This window comes from Lissotriton helveticus, chromosome 3_1 (assembly GCF_964261635.1).
Source record: "Lissotriton helveticus chromosome 3_1, aLisHel1.1, whole genome shotgun sequence".
Classification (NCBI taxonomy): Eukaryota; Metazoa; Chordata; class Amphibia; order Caudata; family Salamandridae; genus Lissotriton; species Lissotriton helveticus.
The window spans coordinates 743,466,551-743,485,579 of record NC_136061.1 but is presented as its reverse complement, the minus strand read 5'-3'; the positions used below and the strand labels follow the sequence as shown (position 1 = coordinate 743,485,579).

Below are 19,029 nucleotides of genomic sequence, written 5' to 3'. Positions count from 1 at the left end.
AGATACTTGCCTGCTCCCAACCTGTCAATCAGTTCATTGCCCTAGGAATTGGGGGTGCATTGCTTTTGGTCACAGCATTGAGGCCCCTTTAGTCCACACAGAACCTCATCTCTTACCACCCTGGGTACGAGGCTTGGGAATTATAACAACTGGGCTTGCCCAGGGTCTCTCAGATGGCTCTATTACTCCCATTTCCAGCATCTTATTTACTTCAGCTTTGATGCTCTCTTTCACGTGATCAGAATGCCTGTATACTTAATTCTTGACAGATAGGCTTACACCAGTGGCCACATCATGGGTCCACCAGCTGGTTTGACCAGGGCTCAAAGAGAACAGCTCTGCAAACTGATTTAGGACTTGCCTGCAATCAGTCTGCTGTTGGGCATTGAGAGTGTCTGGCAATGCCACTCCTTGCACTGACCCATCTTTTGGATTATTGGACAGGGGGTCAGGGAAAGGTTCATGCTCTGCTTCTGACCCTCATCTGTGACAATGAGCATGGTCACATCTGCCTATCATAGTAGCGTTTAAGGCGTTTTACACGGAAGACCTGCTTGGGGTTCATTCAAGAGCCAAGGGCCACCAGAAAGGTGACCTCCCCTTTTCTTTCCAGGATGGGGTAGGGTCCACTCCACTTATCTTGGAGCACCCTAGGAGGCACAGACTCCAAAACTCACACCTTCTGCGCTGGCTGAGACTCAACCATAGCAGCCTTTTGGTCATACCATTGTTTCTGGAGCTCCCTGCTGGCCTTAAGGTTTTTATTTGCTTTCTCCATGTATTCAGCTGCCCTGGAGTCAAGGCCAAACACTTAGTCCACTATATCTTGTTTAAGTTCAACAAGAGGTCTCTCCCATAGGCGCAATGATCCCCTGACGGGATGACCAAACAGAAATTCAAAGGGGGAAAACCCCACTCCCTCCAGCGGCACGTCCCTCCAGGCAAATCAGACATGAAAGTAAGATATTCCATACCCTTCTGGGTTTTTCAGGGAGTACACCAATCATACCTATCATGGTCTTGGTAAATCCTTCTACAAGGTCATTACACTGGGGATGGTAGGTGGTAGTGAACCTGTAGGTTACTTCACACTTCTTCCACGTGTGTTTTAGGTAGCCAGACATGAAGTTTGTACCTCTGTCTGACACCACCTCTTTAGGGAATCCCACCATGGTAAAGAAACCAATGAGGGCCCTAGCTACTGCAACGGCAGTGGTAGTCCTAAGTGGAATAGCCTAATAGCCTCAGGGTACCTAGTAGCAAGGTCCAATACCGCCAGAATATATCTATTTCCTGATGCAGTAGGAAGGTGAAGGGGGCCAACAATGTCAATCCCTAACTTTTTAAAGGGAACCCTCACCACTGAAAGTGGAATTAAGGGAGCCTTTGGGTAGCCGTCTGTCTTGCCACTGACTTGACATGCGGCACAGAAGTGAACAAAACTCCTTCACCTCTGGTGCACCCTGACCAGTAGAATTGACTGACGAGCCTACTCCAAGTTTTGTTCTGGCCAAGGTGTCCAGTCAGGGGAAATCATAGGCCAAAGTGAAGAGTAATTACCTAAACGCCTGAGGCACTACCACTCTTCTAGTGGCACCAGGTTTGGGGTCTCTGGCCTCAGTGTAAAGGATCCCCTCCTCCCAATAGGTTCTGTGGAAACCATTGACATCACTCCCTTCCTGTGCAGCAGCTTGCTGTTACAGGCTTTCAAGTGTAGTACAGGTCCTCTGCCCGGGAACAACTCATTCCTATAGACCCCCCGGGGTTCAAAAGCTCAGCCTGATAAGGCTCCAGCTCGTGAGGCTAAATTACCTCTGGGGCTGACTCTTCTTCCTCCTGAGGAGAAGGGCCTGGTTTCTGATTAGAAGTTGGTCCCTCAGTCTTCCACCTTTTTTCTTGGAGGGCTGCGCCATTATTCCAGACTCCAGCACCTCTTTTTCACTCTCTTTTACTTAGTGCTCTGGTTTTTACAGACACCCAGTGTGGGATTCCAAGCAATTCTGCATGGATTCTCAGTTCTGCTTCAGCCCAGGCTGAGGACTCCAAATAATTGCCACGCAAACAATCATCTGGAATGGATGAAGACACTGCCGCCTCTTTTTGTCCAGCAACCCATCCTCAGTCAAAGGACACCATGGCCATGGGAGGGTTTGTTCTCACATTGTCAGCGTTGGTGACTAGATAGGTACTTCCAGCCAGATAATGTTGAGAGGACACAGTTGCTTAGTCACCATAGTGACACTAGCTCCAGTGTCTCTCAATTCCTCCTTCCTAACCCCATTAATGGCAAGATGCTGTCTGTATTTTTGCATATTAGTTGGCCAGACAGCTAAGGTGGCTACATCTACATCCCCCACTAGAGTTGGCTCAGTGAGCTCCCTTACATGGTCAATGCTCTCCTGAGATCCCATCTGGAGACGGGCAACTGCATTTACTGCAGGTGGACTAGAGGCATTTTTCTTGTTTTTAAAGTCCGGGTCTCCAGTACAGTGCTCTGCGGTTCAACAGTCATGGCAGCAACCCTTCTTGGTATCCCAATTCATTACCTGGTACACATACTTTGGCTGTGAAGAGTCTCTGGACCCACCCTCCTCAACAGGTTTTTGGGGGCCTGGAGAAGACTCATTGTTTATAGAGGTACCCTTTTTCCCTTGGTGGGGCTTTTTGGCCTCCTTCTTTTGGTCTGCCCCACCAGTGGTAGTTTTGGTCACCCTTGTCTTGACCCAGTGGTCTGCCTTCTTCCCCAACACTTGAGTAAAAGGTGGACCTAGGTCTACCAGGAATTGATGTAACTTCTCTTGGTAGCAAATACATAGAAGATACTCCTTCATTATCAAATTATAGAGCACTTCAAAGGCATGCACATTATTACCATCTAACCAGCCTTCTAGTGATTTCACTGAGTATTCTACAAAATCTACCCAGGTCTGGCTAAGGGTTTTTCGAGCTTCCCTGAACCGTAGTCTATACTCTTCAGTGGTGAATTCAAAGGCCTCAACCACAGTAGGATTCAGCATATTTTTCATTGAGTGTCAGGAGTCTATCCCTGCCCTTTCCTGGGAACATTTCCCACAATATAGGACTCCACAGCTTCCTGTTGACCTGTCTGCTAAGGCAGGCACTCTCAAAAGCAATGAACCACTTGGTGATATAACCCTCAAAGAATTTTGGGACAATCCCGTTGGGGATTTTAGAGTCAAAAGATTAACTTTTCTCTCTATTTGGTATTGTGCTGCCACCACTGATGGGTCCTAGGTCCAAATCTTTTCTCTCTTTTTCTATAGCTAGGAGTTGAGCTTCTGTTTCTGCTTTCCTGGTTAGTCTTTCCAGAACAAGATCTTAAAGCGGAAGTACTCCCCTGTCTTGGAGGTTTGAATCATTACTTCAATTATCTGTGTTCTGATCTTGTAGTGTCGTTTCTATATTCCCAATAGGCTCTGCGCATTGGAATAATATATCCTATAGATTAACGTAGGACTGAGATCAACTAGGTCTCTATCGAATATACTAAACATAATTGTGTGTGTGCCAGCTCACTCGGAGGTCACTAGAAACTTTCTCGAATTCACAAGTAGGTATTAGTTTCTGACAACCACATAAACATGACAACTTTGTTTCCCAAGAATAAGAATATATCTCTGAGTCGCGGAAACAATAGATAAGTATTTCACCCCAGTCAATCTTGCATGCTTTTTTCTACAGAGTTGCAGAGAAATAGTGAGATGGGCGTTTTCAATAACAGGGTTTATTGAACAGTCTTCTTTTTCATGCAAGAGAGGTGAACTGCTACACTCGTTATGCAGACTCAAAGTATAATGCGTAGAGCGTAAACAGTAATATGAAATAATACTGTAAGAGCATTGTATGGTTTCTAAGCCATATCAAAATACATACATAAATAACATTGACTAAAATACTCAACTGGTGCTTCTAAAATACGCCTACCTCAATGTACTTAACCTAAGTCTAATACGAGGGAAGAAGTAATTATTGTGTAGCATAGGTTTCGTTTTTACCAAGAATCTACCAAAGGTTTCTCTAGGTTCTAATCAGCTTCATACCTTGTTAGAATGAAGGAGGTCTGGTATCTCTGTCTCTGGACTCGATTTCCCAACACCCGCAAGGGGAGCCGGAAACACTGGAGCTGGATTCTCGGCAGGAGAAGGGCAGCTTCCTGATTAGTAAATCAGTTGGAGAGTTGGCTTCCTTCTGCACTGGCTGTAGCGAGCTGCGTCGGGCAAGTAGGTCTTCTAACTGCTTCGAACCACCGTATCTTGCCAGAGCAAGTGAAGGTATATTTATACCTTGAAGGTGTTTAGGAATGCCATAGTTTGATGTAAAGTCAGGCATATGAACGTTAGGAAAGAACCCCTAGGGAATAGTTGTTCTTTGTAAAGTAACTGAGTTCTTGGACAAATCAATATTCAAGCAAGGGGAAGTCACTGACTGCTTAAGCTGGTTTTCCAAGAAGTCGTTGTGACGTTTGGTACGGGTGGAAGTAGCCATACCTTTATTTGGGTAGCATGGGCTATGCCTAAATAAGGGCTTGATTTCTATGCCTATATAAGAGCAATGTCAATTGTACCTAATTAAGGGCATTAATCGGGAAAATTCACTTGGCGCTTAAAACGGCACACAACACCCACTCCACTTTCTTGTGTATGACATTACTAAGTTCTAAACACATAAAAACATATCTAAACATAATGTGTTAAAACCCACCCAAAATGCATAAAAATGCATTGGTACTGGTTGTACACGAAAAGCATTTGTGCTTTACGCATTTAAAGCAATGTTTCATTCAAAGCATTTAGATGACATTTGAAAATGCTCTCCGAATGAATTACGAAAATACATTTATGAAATGGCTCTTAATTACAGAAGAAAAAGTCGAGACCATTCCATGGCATATTATATAAACTGTTTGAGTGTGGACAAGGTCAAATATTGTCTCTTGGAAGTTTTCAAAGAATTCTAGTTCTCTATGAATAGTTCTACTTTAAGCAGATTGCTTTGTGCCAAAAAATGAAGTACAAATTTGGAAAAACTAAAGTTTGATCATAGAAAAAAAATGAGAGTTCCAAAGGTAGGAATTTGTTTTGAAAAAATGAAAGTCGAATTCAAAGTCTCTCAGAACACTGTGTGCCAAATCAAAAGTCAGTGTTATTGTTTGGTGAAAACATCAAATTGTCTAAGTCTGTAAAGAATTAGTCTACCATTGTAGATGAAAGTTGGATTAACTCATTAAGAAGATCAACCGCACATAGATGTGAAGCATCGCTGTCAGTGTTGGTTGCGTTAGCAATGTTAGAATTGGATGGTACCTGCCTGCCGCTTTTCTCTCGTACCTCACCGTCAGCATTTTGCGTCTGTGAGATCTCAATGAATGCCGTCATCAGAATTGGTAGCCGTTGCGGACAACACAGTGCATGAGCCGTCACTGGTCCAAGCAAAGTATCAACATCCGTTGGCAGGACTGATGGGAGTGTGAGACAGATGTCTAACACACATTCTTCTCCACATAGCAGGCATCGTAGAAGAGGTAAGATGCAATCTTGCCAGATTGGTCTGAATGACATAAACCATGTGGTATTCAATTCTCTCAAACAAGTTAATCACAAAATTCGGACTATGCGCTCACGACCATACTTCATCGCCAGTAGAATATTTTCCACTGTGATCTGGGTGTCTGCTGTAGATTGGCTTGCCATATCGAAGCAGTAGGAGCAAAAATAGCATCCCAAAAATGAGAGGCAATCCGCCAAACACAGAGTGCACGAAGTTTGGAAATATTTCTAGGACTGCTTCAAAGGTGTAACAGTCCCAAAGAAATTGTCTTAAATACATGTACAGTACCACTCGTATCAGACATGTTTAAGATACAACCTAACATTTCTGAGAAATGTACAGAGAAATTTGTAGTTAATAGGGTGTGTATCACCAGGAAGGCGCTTGACGCGCCCCTTACAGCTGAGGAGTTGGGCGATGCCCTGGGACAGCTTAATACCGGAGAGGTTCCTGGCCCAAGTGGCTACCCGAGTGAGTTTTATAAGAAATTTCACGTGCAGCTGGGGTCCCATTATCACCGGGCGCTTGAGACGGCGCGTGAGCGGGGCACTCTGCCCCGAGACTGGCGACATGCCGAAATTGTTGTCTTTCAGAAACCGGGTAGGCCTCCGGAGAGACACGACTCATATCGCCCCATCTCGTTACTTAATATTGACGCTAAAGTCCTGGCTAGGGCTCTAGCGAATCGTCTGTCCCCGTATATAACAGACCTGATACATCCGGACCAGGCCGGGTTCATGCCTCGTAGAGCGACGCGGCATAACATCCGACGCGCACAGGCGGCGATTGATGCCATGGGAGCCACAGGGGAGCGGGCGGCTTTGTTGCTAGCTGACATTAACAAAGCCTTTGATTCCGTCAGCTGGACTTACCTTTTTGCTCTTTTGCCCCGTCTCAATCTGGGCCCGGTCTTCCTGTCCTATATCAAACTACTGTACACAGATAATATGGCCTCGGTGTCGGAGACGTTTCAGATTGGACGAGGAACCCGGCAGGGATGCCCGCTCTCCCCCTATCTGTTCGCTCTACTAATGGAACCATTGGCTGCATGGGTGCGTATAGATGCGCAAATGCGGGGCTTTGTATGGAACGACAGCTTATCGGATAGGATCGCACTTTACGCGGACGAGGTCCTTTTCTTTCTTACCGATCTGCAGCGCTCGGGACCGCGTGTACTGGAAATTATGCGAATCTTTGGGGAAGTCTCGGGCCTATATTTGAACCTGCGTAAATCTACCCTCTGGGTGCTAAATGGAGACACAGGGACAGATCCCTGGACGGTGGGACTACAGGTGGCTACGCATGGCATAAAATATCTGGGGGTGTTTCTGTCGAACTCAACCAGCGTTGCCTGGGAACGTAACATAGTGCCCGTTTGGGACCGAGTTCAGACGGATATCAAGACCTGGTCTTGAATGCCCCTCTCTATCTTTGGCAGATCCGCGATTTTTAAGATGGTTGCACTCCCACGTCTCCTCTATCAATTGCAGAATCATCCCTATACGGTTGCACCCCAGTGGTTCCGACAGGTCAATTCGATCTTGGGCCGCTTTCTATGGGCTGGGGGGACGGCCAGAGTGGCACTACGTACGTGCTCTTGTCCACCTATTGCGGAGGCCTGGCCACCTCGGATCTGCTGTCCTATTACCAGGCCGCTCATCTGCTTATCCTGAACGATTGGTGGTACGGCGACAGCGGGGATCCAGCCTATGCCCTGGAACGCACATTGATGGGCGACAATACGCTCCACACAATCCTCTACTCGGCCCGCTTGCGCCGGAGACTGCCGAGGGTCACGAGTCTCGTGGTTGCTGTCTGGCGGCAAGCCTTGCGCCGCATGGGCTGGTGGGGCCGACTGACCGCAGAGACGCCGCTGTGGCATAATGGCCTGTTACCCGAGTTGTCGGCCTTATCTGGTTTTGAGGGCTGGGATGCGATTGGGATTTCGCAGCTAGGACACGTGATGTCCGGAGCGACGCTCAAGTCCTTTCAAGCACTCAGCATCGAATTTAATATGCCCCAGTCTCAATTTTTTCGGTATTTACAACTCCGACACGCACTCATGCCCAGCATTGCCAACATGGTTTCGCTTCCTGACTTTAGTCCCGTTGAGGCAAAAGTCTTTATGGGTGATCTGGGGGAGAAGAAAGTCTCTCGCATCTATCAGACATTGGTCACCCATTGTTCCTCCACCCTTCTTCCGTTAAAGACGACTTGGGAAGCTGATGTTGGCCCCCTCGATGAAGATGACTGGAGGGAGGCTCTGGAGTCCCCTAGGGGAGCAGCCATTGCCATACGATTTAGACTAATCCAATTCAAAATTCTCCATAGGGCTTATTTCACCCGTGAACGACTGTGGAAGGCAGGCTTGATTGGATCCCCGGAATGTTTGCGCTGCGGAGCTGCCATGGGCACTTTGCTCCACACGGTATGGTCGTGCCCTAGGCTGGTGGGCTTCTGGAGGGGTGTGTGGGGCTGCCTGTCTGAGGTACTGCATTGGACTCTTCCTCACACTCATCGTCTGGGATTACTCCACATCCTAGAGGGGGTTGGTGGAAACATTTATAAACGTCACCTGCTGCTCCTGGGATTGGTGGTGGCCAAAAGAGACCTAGCCCGGGCTTGGAAGGATGTGAGAGCCCCTCCCCTGTGTGCCTGGAGAGCCGGAATGGACTTTTGTATGGGCCTGGAACGACCGATTTTTGAAGCACGTGGCTGCCCCCGCAAGCATTTCAAGATATGGAAGAGATGGGCTGAGTATAGGGGGTTGACACTAGACCCACCAGCAGAACTGGAGGAAGATCTTTAGTTGCATGTTATTTGCAAGTCCTTGCATTACGCCACAAATATCGCATCATGATTGGACATTGAAGCTATCTGTACGCACGTGCACGGGGGTAGGGTGGGACACAGGGGTGGAGGTGGGAGGGTTGGGTAGTTGGGGTTCATAGGGGTAGGGGAGGGCATAGTTGTATTCCTCTTATAATTGCCTTCTCTTGACTACTTAGTCGGACGTTTAGTCCTATGCTGTACCTGTAACACAATGCTTGGTGGTGTTCTCCTGAATGTGGGGAGCCACACGTATTTCTTGCCCGATCCTACAAATAAAATTGTTGTGAAAAAAAAATAGGGTGTGTATCTCTGCAGAAGTCCTTGCGACTTGCAGATCATAGGTCTCTTTGGCCGAGGTCATGGCACAGTTTTCTGTAAAAGAATGGCTTTCATTCTGCTTAGAGTATCAATTCGTGTAGAAGAGATGTTCAGTGAAGGCCATAGCGGCGACTCCCGGTCTGGCTTGGTTTTTGGGAACAATACTTGCATACAGCAAGTGACCCTGGCTGACATGGTTACGAGATAGGTTAAACCTGGCAACATGCCACAGCAGCTGTGATCGTTCAACATGAGGTAACTTCCATTAGAAAGTTGTCCAAAATTGGATCAATCACCGCAGCTGGTGAACCTTGCAGGTAGCAGGATAAGTCGTTAGAGGAACCATCGAAGGCCCCATGTGAATTATTACCCTGACGGAGGAGAGCGCCGCTTAGTGTGTTTTCAAAATTTTCACCACTAAGAAACACTTCTTTCCCCCCACTGCAACATCTGTGTGTGTATGGTAATTCTCAGGATGTCTTGATGTATTCTTTACACAACCTTTCATATATGCCTGCTGGTATATGTTTTAAGCAATACTGAAAATAGAAAATTGTAACACACAGAGTGATTGTTCTGTGTATTATCCATTCAATTGCTGGTTTTTCAGCGACAGTAAATGGCAATCTTTCCAGTTTTTCAATGCTCAGCACCGTATAGTCTGCTCCCCTCTGTACCAGTTTGATATGTTCATCAGTGAGATTGAATTCTGAAAACAGTGACGTGTTATTGATTAAACGCCAAGGCACACAGCCTGAACGAAGGTTTTGTAATGTCCAGCCTAATAGCATTATAGAACGTAATTGCGACTGACCATGTTGCAACATGACCAAGTCCTGTTCCATTATGTCTATGGCAGAGGATACTATGCTGTCCAAAGAATATATCCTGGACGACAGAGTCTTTAACCCATTGTCAACTACAGAGAGAGATTTCTCTAAATTAATACGATCAATTTATTGTATGCGTTCTGCAGTCTCTGCTTGCGTAATCTTCCATGCTTCATTATAAGCAGCATAGATACTGCCTTATATAAAACGTTTGACGCGGTTTAGTAGGTCCTTGTAAGAAGTACCTCAGATCAGCGCCATCTTTAAGTAAAGATAAGTGTTGTTTTACTTCCTTTAGTGTAGACTTGTGTAGTCATTCAAGGCACAGTTTCCCTACACTGTATGTTGTTACTATTCCTGGATGCTGTCTCTGAACATATCTTGGATCCGCCTGGTGAATGTGAACCCTTGTGTCTTATTCAGGAATCTATCTTGACAGTTGTTTGTGTCTGGGTGCCAGATTAACCATTTTTTCCAATCTGGATCTGTTCTGTTTTGAAGCAAAATAGTATGTACGTCGACCTCCCCCCTCTGAAGTGTTACTACTATCAGGTGTAGGTGTAGGTATTGGCAGTTTGTTTAACTCCTTGATCTTGGCTAACCCAAGACAAGACGTCTGTTGGACAGTGTCATTCAAAAACATTATTTGTTCTGGGATGATGCAGGCTCTAAATAAAGCTTCTAAACCCTGCACCTGCCAGTCTTTTTTGCCCCAGACAGTTTTTGTCTCAATGTTGTCTTTCCAAAAGTCAAAACCTAATGAAGACAGCTAAGCATAAAAGGCAGCAGAATACATTTGCTTGATATTTGTCAACCTACTTTTCATTCCTGTCCTATTAACATTTTTAAAGTAAAATGATTCTGGATTTGAAACATTAAAGCCTGAAAAGTACGGAAATTTGCCATAAAATGTTTTTGAGCTACCTTTGGTGGCATTGGACAATGTTCCCATTGGTTATATTTCAATACATGTGTAGGATTTGCAGATTTGTGCAAGAAATGATGAACATAGTGATTATAATACATTTGTTCATAATCTGATGAACCTTCTAAGTATTCATGATTTGTAATTACAGCAGACATTTCTAAGTCTGACATATTATTAACAGTTTCGAAGTCCCAATCATCAGAAAAGGTACTAGATAAAACAAAGTCATTCAAGGAAATCTTGAACTGGTGTGGAATCTTCAACAGCTCCGCCGGATCGAAAATGTCATAATCCGTTCTGTCCCAAGCTATACCACCAGTTCTGTCCCAAGCTATAACACCAGGTATAGGAACGGCTGTTATGTTCACTGATGACAAGTCTCTTTGTTCACGATGAGATGATTTGTGTGGCTTGAGGAGTAAGTTGATGTTCTTACTTGCTGTGTCCTTTTTAACATATCTTCCATTTATCAGCATTCCCAAAGTTATTACAAGAGCCAACCAAAGTAGAAGAAAAAGTACACCCTACACAATCCAAAGTTCAATCCATGGTGAAACCAGATAAGTCTTTTCCAGGTGATGAAACGGGTCTATTGCTTGTTCTTCATAAGTTCTTTTTACTGGCGTTGTTTCAGGTTCGCTGGGATCCTCGGAAAACATATCAAAGTTAATTAAATAGCCAGAGGCAGGTCTGTCAATTGTAGGGATTGCATCAGGATTTGTTGAAATCGCTGGATCACTTGTTACATTTGTATAGTCCGATGCTATTTCATTGTAGACAGGCGTTTCTTGACGTACTATTATTTGAGTCTCAAGAGGTACTAGTTCCTTTGCTTTGTTGCATAGTCCTTCTTTTCGCACTGCAGATTCTTCAAAGGTAATGAGTCTCTCAGTTTGAACCTCTTGGATAATAGCCAGATTAGGGTGTCTGCTACATCTTTGGAGTCCACTTGGCCTACTACTTATGATGTGGTTTTACCAGGTCGATGGACATGAACCTGTTCTCCTTTTTACCAGCAAGGGGCGGCAGTAATACTGTTCTTGATCTGTGGATTGCTAGGACAGGTACTGGTTGTCTGTAAGAAGGCCCAAATTCCTTCTTGTCCGCGATCTTTTCTCTGAATAGATCCCCAATCTATGGAATCCAGACCGGTCTTGCTGAGACGGTCGGTTTCTCTTCAGTGGTTGTTGGCTTTTTCTTATTTCATTTAAGTCCTGCAAAACAGCCAAACGATCTTTGATATCAAGGGGTTTTTGTTCTACCACTGAAGTCTGACAATCAAGATCCGAAAAAATCATTCTTGTTCCAAAAAGGATTTCATATGGAGTGATTCCCCCGAGAGACCTTCTTGGCAGATTATTAGGACTACGTTGGACACTTATTAGATGTTTGACCCACCCATCACCCGAGCCTAATACCCTAGCTTTATGTCCCGTTTTCTTCTCTCTGCTACCGAATTTCCCTCAGGATGGAATGGACTAGAGTACCACAATGCCCAATTTGACCATGGCCTCCTTGTAAACTCAAGAGCTAAATGCAGGACAATGGTCAGAATGTAGCGTGCCGACTGCGTATGTACCGATAAAGACTTGCAAATCTTTTATAACAGTTCGAGCGTCAGCCAAGCGCTGAGGCCACATCCAAATAAATCTTGTCTTAATATTTGTGGAACAGCATTTGTCTATAGGGACGTCTGCGTATAGAAAGTTTAATGCTGTCTAACAATGGGGTCTGTACTGGGCTGGCAACACTGTAGTCCGGTATCTGGCGGCGTTCTCTGCTGCGATCTCTGTTGCAGTTATGGCAGTTAATTGTGAATGTGTGAATGTGACCATTTATCCCTGGCCACCAGTACGTCTATTTTAATTCTAGTATAGATTTAGATATCCCCTGATGTATAAGACCCTCTCCTAAATGTGCTTCGTGTATCAAAACTACTCTACGTTTCCTGTTTGGAATCACGCAATCCTCCACTCCAGGAATTCGAGCAAAAGGAACGGAGTTTGCGTCAATTATGTATGAGTATTTGAGTGGATAACTTTGAGGTAACGCTGCACCGCTGCCTTGGCTTGTCGCATTGACAGCCAGCATTATTTTGTCGTCTATTTTCGTTGTTGATGTAGTGATTGCAGCTACGGAAGCTGTTTGCACAGCTGCCTTCGCGGCTTCATCAGGCAATGAATTCCCTGCAACGTGAACACCATCACGTTTATGACTCAGTGTATGTATCACGTGAGCCTTTGTAGTTCTTTTCCCAACTGAACTACTTGTTCCCAAAGCAATTTATGCTTAATTGTGTCACCTTTTGCATCTTTGTAAACGTTTTGAATCCAGTTTTGCAAGTATTCATTGTAAGATTGAACACAATAATACGAATCGCACACTATGAGTGATCTGTATTTTCAAGCGCCATCTTGAATGTTTGTAGTTCAGCTCGCTGAGCTGTACAATCTTCTAGAGATTGCGTTTTAGTGACCATTGGTCGGAATTTACCATTGCACCAGCGACCTTTAACAATCGCGCATGCAGCACTATAAGCTTGTTTACCCCCCGTAGCGGGTTGGGCTGATCCGTCAATATAAATTATACATTCATACTGTTCAAGAGGAAGAATCTCATCAGGCAGAGGACCTTCTTGTTCGTATTGTAGAAATGCTTGTGTTTTCAAATAAGGGTCAAAAACGTATTCAACGTCTGTTGCAGCAAGAGAATTAACCCATTGTATCCATCTTGGATGTAAAGCTTTAGCATTCGGAATGCTCGCTTTTGTCACTGCCTCTAAGGCAGGTGCAGGTGTAACGACCATAATGTGCTTACCCTGTGCAAGGGCTCTCTCTTTTGCCACTGCAGTTTGAACCGCTGTCAGAATTTTTCTGTTGAAGTGAATTTAATTTCTTCTTGTGTGTGTTCAAATGTGATTTGTGAGCTATTGGTACTTTTTCTCCTTCATTAAAGGTTAAGTATGCGAATCCGCATTTTCCTCGAATGATTTGGATCACTAAGTTGCGTACATTTACGCATGTTTGTAAATGTTTTGTTGCTAAAATGTCTGTTTGCAATGAACGCAAAATTTCTGTGTGTTTTTGAGTCCAATTTACTGTTTTGAAATTGGGTTTTATTAATTCGTAGAGGTTTAACCCTTTCTGCGTAGTTGGAATGCAAGTTCTTCCGAAATTCAGGAAACCTAGAATCGACTAAGTTTTTCAGCGTTTTTGGAGGTTGGAGCAGCGCACATTTCTCTAGAAAGTTTGCTGCCAGGCTTTTGCCTTCACTTAAAAGTTCATATCCTTGGAAATGGACGTTTAAATGGGCAATTTGTGATTTCTTAAAATTGAATTTGTACCCTTCAGAGGCGAAGCCCAATATTAAGGTGCACTCCAATAAAGTCAATATCAATAATGATTTTTGTATAAATTCTTCTTTATTCAAAAAAAAATTTCAAGCAGCATAGGCACAGCCAACGCGTTTCGTTCCTCTTTTTGTCTTTGGGAACTTCGTCAGGGCAAATGGTTGCAAACTTAAAGGGCTGAATTGAGAAATCGAATTGAATGAGGCTTAGCATGATAAACTGTACCGACCCATAGTGGTATCAGGTAGATTAGTAAAAGATAGTAAGAAAATAACGCCTAATAACAGCCCCAAAGCTGGATTGACACTGAGTTAAACCACATCAAAAAGTATTCCAATAGATTCAATTATAAATCCGGAGCCGCATAAAATCGTACTCCCACGCCGAGGACCCCCAAGGTTTCGTAAACACAAATATGCTCTGATCCAGTGCGAAGTGGAAATTGCAGAGAGCCGAACCTGTGATATGGTGTCGGCTCCAAAACCCTCAGCGTGCGCGGCGGGTTTAGGAATTGAATCTATTGGAATACTTTTTGATGTGGTTTAACTCAGTGTCAATCCAGCTTTGGGGCTGTTATTAGGCGCTATTTTCTTACTATCTTTTACTAATCTACCTGATCTGATCCTATCACGACTATTTGGAACTTGAATTTATCGTATGAAATAGAGCCACTACGATCACCGGGCGTATTTTATTCGGCTACTAAGGATACCACTATGGGTCGGTACAGTTGATCATGCTAAGCCGCATTCAATTCGATTTCTCAATTCAGCCCTTTAAGTTTGCAACCATTTGCCCTGACGAAGTTCCCAAAGGCAAAAAGAGGAACGAAACGCGTTGGCTGTGCCTATGCTGCTTGAAATTTTTTTTTGAATAAAGAAGAATTTATACAAAAATCATTATTGATATTGACTTTATTCGAGTGCACCTTCTACTCTGTTTTGGTATTCTAATCATTTACGCATCCCACGGCAGCGGATGTTGGAAGAGTTTGCACCATTACTACTTAGGAACCAAATGATCCGTAGTGCTTGACCTGGTCTGCTGCCTTGGTCCTTTTGTTCTGTTGTCCCAATATTAAGGTGTTCACCCTGTTCAAGTGCCTACCCAAGTCATCGTCTGTTAGATAGATGTCATCGACATATGATAATGCATCATCATCCTGATAGGTTTGTAGTAACTCCGTTACTCTGCTTGAGAATAACCCTGGACTATTCTTGAATCCCTGGGCGAGACGACAGAATTGATGCGGTCAAGTATCTACTTTCTGGTGCAATGTTTTGACAGAAGAAACCGTTAGAAATATCTAAGGTGGCTTTGTATTTTTTACGTACAATGTTATTCATTAGTGCTGCACTGTGTGCCTTTTGTACTGTAAAAGTTTTGCAACAAGAGTTTAGATATCTATAATCCAAAACTAGACGATATGTATTGTCTGGTTTGGAGACAGGAAACAAAGGATTGTTCATTGACGAGGTGCATGTTTCAATCACCCTTTGGTATTCAAGTTGATCTTAGATCTCCCTGACTTGTTTTTTAGCTTCTTGCTTAACTGGATATTGCCTTTGTGCAGTCGGTTGATTTTTTAACTGTATTTTATGGTGAGGAGAATCCTCATCCCACCCTACATGATTTTTTTTATAATGCAGGGGCCTGGGCAACTGCCCATTTCCTGGCATAAGTATATTTTAAATGAATTAGAATTTGTTTGGAGAAAGCTGGCATAATGATTTCTTCGCCATGTGGGTACTCCCTGACAAATTGCGGTGGCCAGTCTTGTTCAGCTAGAAGAATGTCATACCCTGAGAGAGTCGCTCCCAAAAGAGTACTCTTATTTTTCTAGTTATGTCCCTCTCCATCCGGAGTGTTACTTCGTATAACTTATGTGGGACACTAACCCTTGTATCTGCAGTTTCAACTTGGATGTACTCATTCAAGTCCACTGTCTCCAGATGATCCTTCAAGTTCTTGCAAGCTATGGTCACTTCTGCTGCGCTGTCCAACATCGTTTGAACCCATTCCCCGTTCTTGAGTTGTGTCCTCAAGATCCTCGCCATGTCTGATTTTTAGACCTTCTACTTTCTTTTTGGTGAATTGAGTTTTCTTATTTTTCTGAATGTGTTGATTGTCTTTGGACTTCACGCGTTCTTCTTTGTTCTTTGACCGTCCTCTTCTTTCGGATTTCTGTGAGGAAGTCTGAAAGGTACGAGAGGAACGTGTATCAGTATCTTGATATCAATCAGGTTTTCTCAAATTATCCCTATTCCTGAGGTTATACATCCTTTCAGAGGGCTCCTTTTGAGGAGACCTACCTCGGGATTGAGAACGCTTCTCTTTCGAAGTTTGTTTAGTGTTAGTGTTCTTTTTAGGAGGAGTAGGATTGTTTTTAATAAAGACCTTTTACTGTGTAATTCTACTAATCTTTGTATATTACTTAGTAATTCATCGTCTGACAATGCTTCAATGTCAGGGTCAGGCTCCTGGTTGCTCCTGGTCTACCTAGTGGACCGAGCCTTGTAATGTAATTTATATGTTTTAGGACGCTTTTAAACTAGAGGGCATGCTCTTGGTATGTTAGTGGAATTTCAATGTCCTCGAAAGGAATGTATTCCTCTGGTGGTTCATCTTCTTTGTAGAAGTGAACCACTTTTGTTCTTAGATCTGCTTCAGGGAAGACTATCCATGAATAGAATACCTCTGTCTGGTTATATTCTACCTCTATCTCTATCACAAAAACTTCCCTACCACCTCTTGATGATAGGCCATTTCGTCTAAGTTTTATAGTGATGGCTTTCCTTAAAGTTTCTGGAATGCTTATAGCATCCTCCTCGGTCTCTTGGAGATCTGTAAAGTTTAAAGCTTGTACGGTGTTGTCGCCTGTAGCTCCACTGGCCTCGGTATTATTATCGAGGGACATTTTGTTGACTGAAAGTTTGCAAAGCAAGTTTCAAGGAAACAAAGATAAGGTGCACAATATTTTGGAACACTGTATCCTTCAACGTTGAAAAAACCAAAAACTAATAGGGTTTTCGTCCTACTCAGTTATGGCGGATATTATCCCTTTACCCACTCCAGACTTCTGTTGGAGTATTTACGGAAAAAGGGTTCTCTTGAGAAAAGCACGACTGAGTTACTTTAGTATCTAGCGTTAAATTAGTGCCTTACAAAACGTTGGGTGCCATGTAGTGTAGTTCCTATATTCCCAATAGGCTCTGCGCATTGGAATAATATATCCTATAGATTTGACGTAGGACTGAGGTCAACTAGGTCTCTATCGAATATACTAAACTTAATTGTGTGTGTGCCAGCTAACTCAGATGTCACTAGAAACTTTCTCGAATACACAAGAAGGGATTCGTTTCTGACAACCGCATAAACATGACAACTTTGTTTCCCAAGAATAAGAATATATCTCTGAGACGCGGAAACAATAGATAAGTATTTCACTCAATCGTGCAAGCTTCGTTTCTACAGTTGCAGAGAAATAGTGCGACAGGCGTTTTCAATAAAAGTGTTTATTGAACAGTCTTCTTTCTCATGCAAGGGAGGTGAACTGCTACAATCGTTATACAGACTGCAAAGTATAATGCGTACAGGGTAAACAGTAATATGAAATAATACTGTAAGAGCAGCGAGGATGTGGGCAGATAGGGACATTTCTCCATATTATTTGGGAATGTCGTGAGGATGCTGCCTTCTGGAGCGGGGTACATGATGTAATGAAGTAAGTGACGGGGGTTGCCCTCTTGCCGTAAGCTAGACGATGTTTGTTGAATGTTTGGGAACCCACGGATTATAATGCAGCTCAGACTCAGTGGGCGACCCTGGGGGCCATGATTGCCAAGCGAGACATTGCTCAATTGTGGGGATCCCAAAGGCCACCTACAGTTGAAGCATGGAAGGAAAATATGGACTGGTGCATGTTCAGGGAAAAAACAGTGTACCTGGCCTGGGGTCGGCCCCGGTAGTGGTGTAGATTGTGGGGACCTTGGAATGGCTACCGTGGAGATATATGTACACCGCCTATAGTAGATAACACTGATGTCCCACTTTCCCCCTGACCCCACATTCTGACTATTTTATTGTATGTGCATTGATTTTGCCCCTGTCCTCCGCCCCTCCCCTTCCATACCTTGATTGCTGATTTCGTGGTATTGTTTTTTCCCTTCCCCGTTTGGAATTGGTACTCTTTGTTATATCTTCTTTGCCTTGCTGTTAATATATTTTTCAATAAAAAGAAACAAAAAAATACTGTTAGAGCATTGTATGGTTTCTAAGCCATATAAAAATACATCCATAAATAACATTGACTAAAATACTCAACTGGTGCTTCTTAAATATGTCTACCGCAATGTACCTAACCTAAGTCTAGTATGAGGGAAGAAGTAAGTATTGTGTAGCATAGGTTTAGTTTTTGCCAAGAATCTACCAAAGGTTTCTCTAGGTTCTAATCCGCTCCATACCTTGTTAGAATGAAGGAGGTCTGGTATCTCTGTCTCGGGACTCTGTTTCCCAACACCCCGCAAGGGGAGCTGGAAACACTGGAGCTGGATTCTCGGCAGGAGAAGGGCAGATTCCTGATAAGTGCGTCAGCTAGAGAGTCAGCTTCCTCCTGCACTTGCTGTAGCGAGCTGCGTCTGGCAGGTAGGTCTTCGAACTGCTCCAAACCACCGTATCTTGCTAGAGCAAGTGAAGGTATATTTATACCTTGAAGGTGTTTAGGAATGCCTTAGTTTGACGTAAAGTCGGGCATATGAACGTCAGGAAAGAACCCCTAGGGAATAGTTGTTCTTTGTAAAGTAACTGAGTTCTTGAACAAATCAATATTTTATTCAAGGGGAAGTCCCTGACTGCTTAAGCTGGTTTTCCAACAAGTCGTTGTGACGTTTGGTACAGGTGGAAGTAGCCATGCCTGTATTTGAGTATAGCATGGGCTATGCCTAAATAAGGGCTTGATTTCTATGCCTATATAAGGGCAATGCCAATTGTACCTATATAAGGGCATGAATCGGGAAAATTCACTTGGAGCTTAAAACTCCACACAACAATCTTTTGCAAGATCAGTATCATCCTTGGGAGGCTCTTTGTCATACTCTACTAAAGGTCCTGCAGCTGTGAATCGGTAGGGTTTGATCCAGTCTTGAAGCCATAGGTTTTACACAAGCCTCTAAGCTGTCTCATCGGTAGAGTCAGATAAGTTGTGA

General features: G+C 43.8%; 1 protein-coding gene across 4 annotated transcripts in view; it reads left to right on the top strand.

The window, feature by feature from the left end:
- USP47 (ubiquitin specific peptidase 47) overlaps positions 1-19,029 on the top strand; it is a 1,403,284-nt gene that overhangs the window by 897,597 nt on the left and 486,658 nt on the right. The gene's annotated exons all lie outside the window — the stretch shown is intronic.